This window comes from Cyprinus carpio, chromosome A22 (genome assembly GCF_018340385.1).
Source record: "Cyprinus carpio isolate SPL01 chromosome A22, ASM1834038v1, whole genome shotgun sequence".
In the NCBI taxonomy this organism is placed as follows: domain Eukaryota; kingdom Metazoa; phylum Chordata; class Actinopteri; order Cypriniformes; family Cyprinidae; genus Cyprinus; species Cyprinus carpio.
In genome coordinates this window covers 2404614-2411593 of record NC_056593.1, presented here as the reverse complement: position 1 = coordinate 2411593, position 6980 = coordinate 2404614, and positions in this window count along the sequence as shown.

Below are 6980 nucleotides of genomic sequence, written 5' to 3'. Positions count from 1 at the left end.
CTGTCACATCATCAATGCACTTTTTAATATAAGCACTCACAGTTTCAGTTTACTCCTCCTGGTCTGTGTGGCTGTTGTAGGTGGCTGCCTCTTTAAGAATGTTGCCGTCTATGCAGTGAAAACAGTCCTGTAGTATTGAGGTAGCATCATTGTGATGAGTTTTTGAAGTTGAGTTTCAAAAGTGGTCTGTATGCTGGAATTGGCATAACAGAGATGTGATCAGAGTACCCTAGGTGGGGGCGGGGTACAGCCTTGTACATATCCTTTTCTGTTGTGTAAACAAAGTCCAGTGTGTTTTTTTCCCTTGTTGCAAAGTTCACATGTTGGTAGAACTTTGGCAAAACTGTCTTTAAGTTTGCATGGTTGAAGTAACCAGCTATTATTAAAAAGCCACTGGGGTTATTTGTTTGTTGTTTGCTAATGGCAGTGTAGAGCTTGCAAAGCGGGGGAATGTAAACTGTGACAATAACAATGGCCGTGAACTCCCGCGGAAGATAGAACGGTCGACATTTCACAAACATAAACTCCACCAGCGATGAACAGTGTTTTGTCATTACCACAACATTGTTACACCACTCTTTGTTGACATACACACACAAGCCACCCCAGTGAGCCTTACCAGGCAGTGATGAATCTCTGGCCGCTCGGTAGCAGGCAAGTCCATGCAGCTAAATAGCTAGTCTAGGATATTGTCGTTTAGCCATGTTTCAGTGAAAACAAACACACAACTATCCCTTGTCTCATGCTGTGTAGATCTACTGAGTTGAATTAAGTCCAATTTGTTTTCTAGAGAGTGAACGTTTAAAAGCATGAGTGATGGAATCGCTGGTCTAGTGGGGTTAGCCCTTAGCCTAGCTCGTGTGCCTCCACGTTTGCCCCGCTTCTGTCCTCTCTCACACCGCCGGCATCACTGTTTTGTGCGGGTAGCATCAGTAGGGCAAGGCCGCAGTCTCGGGGTTCAGCTTCAGCAGCAGACAGAGGCCTCATAGCTTCTCAGTGGTCACCAGCGAAAGCTGATGTTTGTACACACTGCCAATTTCCAGAAGGCTCTGTCGATCATAGATGTGTTTCCGAGTGTTCATCTGATGATTTTGTGATAAGGTGAGACTGTTCGAAGACGAGGAAATGAGACTAACAGACATAAAAACAATGTTTTTGGGACCCAGAATAATATACCATAGTATATTATTCTTATATTTAAATATTATATATTAAATATTAAATTAATAAGTGCATTTTCTATGTATGATAAGTATATTTAAAAGTGCATAAAATATGGTTTCAATTGTACAAGTGGTAACAAAATACAATGTTTTTTTAATGCAGAGAAAGTATGTTAAAAGCATATTTTAATTCATATTAATGGTGTCCCAAAATAGCACGGTTGAAGTACATTTGTTGAGTACAGATGTTTTTAAGATTATCTTAAGAAGAACTATGTAATGAGTAGTCCACTGAAGGCGAGCGTAGATGAACCCAAGTGCAGTTTATTTACAAAGTGCTATCCAAAATCCAAACATAATCCAAACAATAAACAAAGTCTTGACTTGATGAGGTATGAACCGACTTGAACAAACATGAACTGACTTGACTTGAACTGACTTGACTTGAACAGACTTGACTTGAACAGACTTGACTCACCAACAGCAGGTACATACGTTAATACATGACAAGGGCTAATGGCAAAAACATGACTACTTATAACAGACAATGATGGACACATGACATGAACAAACCAATAGGGAACAAGGCACATGACTAAAACAACCAATGAGTAAACAGAACTGATAATCACATGACAAAACAACAAACCAATCAGAACATGACACATACACAAGGCAGAGATACATGAGGGCAAGGGAAGCATGACACAAACAGCAAATCAAACAACAACAAAATAAAAGACATGAAAATATGAACATGAAACAAAACCCCAAAACAGACATTGCATACCCCCCCCCCCCCCAAGGGCGGCTCCAGATGCCAAAACAAACAAAACCCAAAAAGTTCAGGAGGGTGGTGGAGTGGAGCAGTGACAGACAATGGAGCAGTATGCACTTTGCATACGGCTCCATAGACAGACAATGTGTGTGCACTTTGGATGGGTTAAAAGCAGAGCACGAATTCCGAGTATGGGTTACCATACTTGGCTGTATGTCACGTCACTTTCAGTGACAGACAATGGAGCAGAGGGGGACCTGGGCCATGGAGCAGTGACAGACAATGGAATAGAGGGGGACCTGGGCCTTGGAGCAGTGACAGACCATGGAATAGAGGGGGAGGAGTGGAGCAGTGACAGACAATGGAGCAGAGGGGGACCTGGGCCGTGGAGCAGTGACAGACCATGGAATAGAGGGGGACCTGGGCCGTGGAGCACTGACAGACAATGGAGCAGAGGGGGACCTGGGCCGTGGAGCAGTGACTGACAATGGAGCAGAGTAGGACTGGGCCATGGAGCAGTGACAGACAATGGAATAGAGGGGGACCTGGGCCTTGGAGCAGTGACAGACCATGGAATAGAGGGGGACCTGGGCCATGGAGCAGTGACTGACAATGGAGCAGAGGGGGACCTGGGCCGTGGAGCAGTGACTGACAATGGAGCAGAGGGGGACCTGGGCCGTGGAGCAGTGACTGACAATGGAGCAGAGTAGGACCTGGGCCGTGGAGCAGTGACAGACAATGGAATAGAGGGGGACCTGGGCCTTGGAGCAGTGACTGACAATGGAGCAGAGGAGGACCTGGGCCGGGGACCTTGGCCAGACCATGGAATAGAGGGGGACCTGGGCCGTGGAGCAGTGACTGACAATGGAGCAGAGTAGGACCTGGGCCGTGGAGCAGTGACAGACAATGGAATAGAGGGGGACCTGGGCCTTGGAGCAGTGACAGACCATGGAATAGAGGGGGACCTGGGCCATGGAGCAGTGACAGACCATGGAATAGAGGGGGACCTGGGCCGTGGAGCAGTGACTGACAATGGAGCAGAGGGGGACCTGGGCCGTGGAGCAGTGACAGACAATGGAGCAGAGGGGGACCTGGACCTGGGTCGTGGAGCAGTGACAGACAATGGAGCCATGGCGGAGCAGTCCTAGTGGGGAGCCATGGCAGAGCAGTCCTAGCGGGGACCCATGGCGGTGCAGGCCTAGCGGGGACCCATGGCGTGGCAGCCATCTTGGCCGGGGACTCAGGCCAAGATGGCCTGAATCAGAATAATTTTTTGTATATTAAGTACAAAATTAGTGCGTAAAAATAGAGCCATTTTTTATGGAAGTGTAGACTACTAAGTGCATTTAAATAAAGTATATTTTACTGCACTTTTTTCACCTGTGACATGCTTACCGACAAGAAGCACTTCAGTTGAAATTGTATTTATCAGGACTCATCTAATAAAAATAATCCAAATTGCAAACTAAATCTAACACTGGATATTTTATATAATTTCCAGATGAGTGCACAAACCCGCAATCTCATGCCCAAACATATCATGCCTTCACTGGCTTTTAAAAGGGTCATTGATTTTTATCATAATATATTTTCCATACTCCACAATTAGCAGCCGCATCACATTATTGGTACAAATCACCAATTTCCGTTAATGAATGACTTACTCAACAAAGGCGCAACACACAAAACATATAATCAACAGCTATGGCGGAGAAAAAAGAGAGAAAGAGGAGAGCCACCAGCAGCTGAATTTTGGGGCTGAGAGGATAGAGTAGCTCCATTGAGTTAATCTCGACAAAGTCGGACCAACAAGATTTTTCTTTTCTTTCTTTCTTTCTTTTTTTATATAATAAGAATTGCAGTTTCTGACATGGTAGCCAGGAGACTAAAGTTTTAACACACATGCACTACATGGCTCGGCAGACAGCGGCGTCTTTGATTTAGCACCATTCCCTGTATCGCTGCCATAGTTTGACCTAACTCCACACCACAATCATTCCCTTTAAATAGACTCCTAAGACTTTACTGCCTAATGGTTTGCCAGCTGATGTACCTTTGGATAATATAAAAAAAAGCAAACAACCATCAGTCTAATGACAATTTTTTTCTTTGCATTAAAACACTTCAGTTAGCCTAATTGAACACTGGGTGTATTACAACATAAGAATTATATAGACTGAGATATAAAGAACTGTGAACTGTCAACATTGATAAGGTATAGCTAAGAGTGGTCCCGACCAACCTTACAAAAGTATGACTTACAAAAGATAAACTTTCTAAGAACATTTCAGGAAACACGTTGCTTAAGGTATAACTTAAAAAACGATGTAGCGTTGCGGTTTCGGGAAACGCAGCCCAGATTTCTAATCATTATCAACTGATGGAGACAGAAGATCAGACCTAACTAAATGGGTCTATTTGCAGTTTGAATCATCCTGAATTATTTTGTCGGAGTTTTCCTCTTTTCCTCGCTTTTTCCTCTTTTCCTCGCTTTTTCCTCTTTTCCTCGCGATGACGAGTGTCCGAGGAGGAACTGGAAATCCTGAGGGCAGAGGCTGAGTCAGTGGGACCGAGGATGACGGCGGAGCCGAGGGTAAGGAGGAGCCAGCCGAAGCCACAGGTGCAGGCAGGTCAACGACTGACCAAGGCGAAGCCAGAGGGACGAGGGAGCCCGGAGAAGCTGTATGGCCGATGGTTTCTGGTATAGTCGAGGGAGGGAGGAGCAAAGGTGAAGCTTAATTGTCGACGGGCCGAGGTGGAGCAGGGGCACAGAGGTTGGTGGCGGAGACAGGCGGCACAAAGGCAGCAAAATCCTCTTTAGGACTGCCCACTGGTACGTATGCCTTTGACCACTTGCTCAGGCTGGTGTAATAGAAAACACAGAGCGAGCAGTCTGGATGGTTAGAAAGGCATGCAAGCTGAATAAAGTCCAGTCTGACAGGCGGATCAGGAAGTCCAGGGAGCCATGGCGGAGCAGGCAGACTAGGGAGCCATGGCGGAGCAGGCAGACTAGGGAGCCATGGCGGAGCAGGGAACTCAGGAGGCAATGGCGGAGCAGGGAACTCAGAGGGCCATGGCAGAGCAGGCAGTCCAGAGAGCCACGGCCTCTGTGGCCTTGGCCTCTGCACTTGGCCTGGCCTCTATGGCCGGAGCCCTATAGCCCTAACCCCCTTGGGGTTGTGCCGAACATGGGGACTGGAGTCCTCTTTGGGCTTAAGTAGGGAAAAGGAGTCCTCTCTGGGTTTAAATTGGGAACAGGAGCCCTCTCTGGGCTGGACGTAGGAACAGGAGCCTTTCTCTGGGCTTGATTTGGGGACTGGAGCCCTCTTTGGGCTGGACGTGGGAACTGGAGCCCTTTCTGGAGTGGACACATGGGCTGGAGCTGACACTGGAGCGGACTCGGGCTGGAGCTTACACTGGAGTAGACTCAGGGGCTGGATCCAACACTGCTAACGGTTAACAGTCTTTTCCTCCTCAGAGTCCTCCTTTGTTTTGAGGTGAGGGAGACACCTGCTGTCAGCTGAGGGCTTGGGAGTGAATTGGCCAGCAGGCTTGACGATGGAGAGGCAGATGGACTTGAAAATGGGGCGGCCGGCGGGCTTGACTTGGGAATGGCCTGTGGGCTTGACTTCTGAGCGGCCAGCGGCTGGAGAATCTTGCAGCGGTTTCCATGATGGCGGGGGGAAAACAGAAAACAAATCTTTCAAAAAAGGAAACAAAAACAAGGAGAAGGGCCGCTTACTGTTCGGTTCAGTGTTCTGTCATGGTCTGCCTAGTGTGTAGGAATGAGTAGCGTGGAGACGACAGAGAATAACACAAGGAACAATCTTTATTCATCCAAATTAAGACTAACAAGCAGGAGCACACACGTAGCACAGAAGTTTGATGCATAACACTGGTAGCAGGATACAAGAAAACACAGGGCTTAAATACCAGGAACTAACTAAACGAGGAACACCTGACATCAATGACCTAATCAACAAGGGAGAAACTGGGTAATGGGGAGCACATGAGGAGCAAAACACAAGACACAGGAACACAGGTCTGACAAACTCGAGATTTTGTTCCATATATAAATCTGTTTCTCTTTTTACTCAATATTATTTGTCTTTGTACTGCTGCAGAATATTATTTATTATTATTATTTCATAATATTATTTAGAATATTTAAGTATTTATTTATTTGTTTATTTAAGTGTTTTAGTGAAGCTTCATCAAACCGACATCAATTAATTTTAAAGCTTTAATCTGTGAATAACTCTGTTCTCAGGTGTGTTTGGAGCTACAGGGCTGAAGTCAGTAATAGTGATGGAGGGAGATTCAGTCACTCTAAACTCTGGTCTTACTGAAATAAATGGTAATGATGTGATTCAGTGGAAGTATTGGATTGAAAAAACATTAATAGCTGAAATCAATGTAATGAACGACAGCATCACTGTATTTGATGATGTTCTTGACGGGAGATTCAGAGACAGACTGAAGCTGGACAATCAAACTGGATCTCTGACCATCACAAACCTCACAACTGAACATGATGGATTTTATAAACTAGAGAGCAAATATATGAATATCATTTTCATTCTTGGTGTCTATGGTGAGTTAAATATTTGTTTGGACTGTTTTATTCTTTAATCACTAGATATAATCCACACACTATTTTGCTTCTTTTGTGTATGTCTTTGTTTTATATTATTCATTTCAAATTTTAGTTTTAGTTTAGTTTTTAACTTTTCTTTCATAAACAAAGTTATTTAACAACATTACTCTGTGACAAACCCTGTGTACATTTGTTCTGTGTGTGTTTGGTGATACAGATGAAATATCAGTGATGGAGGGAAATTCAGTCACTCTAAACTCTAATCATATTGAAATAATGGATGATGATCAGATTCAGTGGAGGTTTGGAAATGAAAGCACTTTAATTGCACGTATAGATGTAGGGGACAAATTCAGCACTGTATATGATGATGTTCTTGACGAGAGATTCAGAGACAGACTGAAGATGAACAATCAGACTGGATCTCTGACCATCACAAACA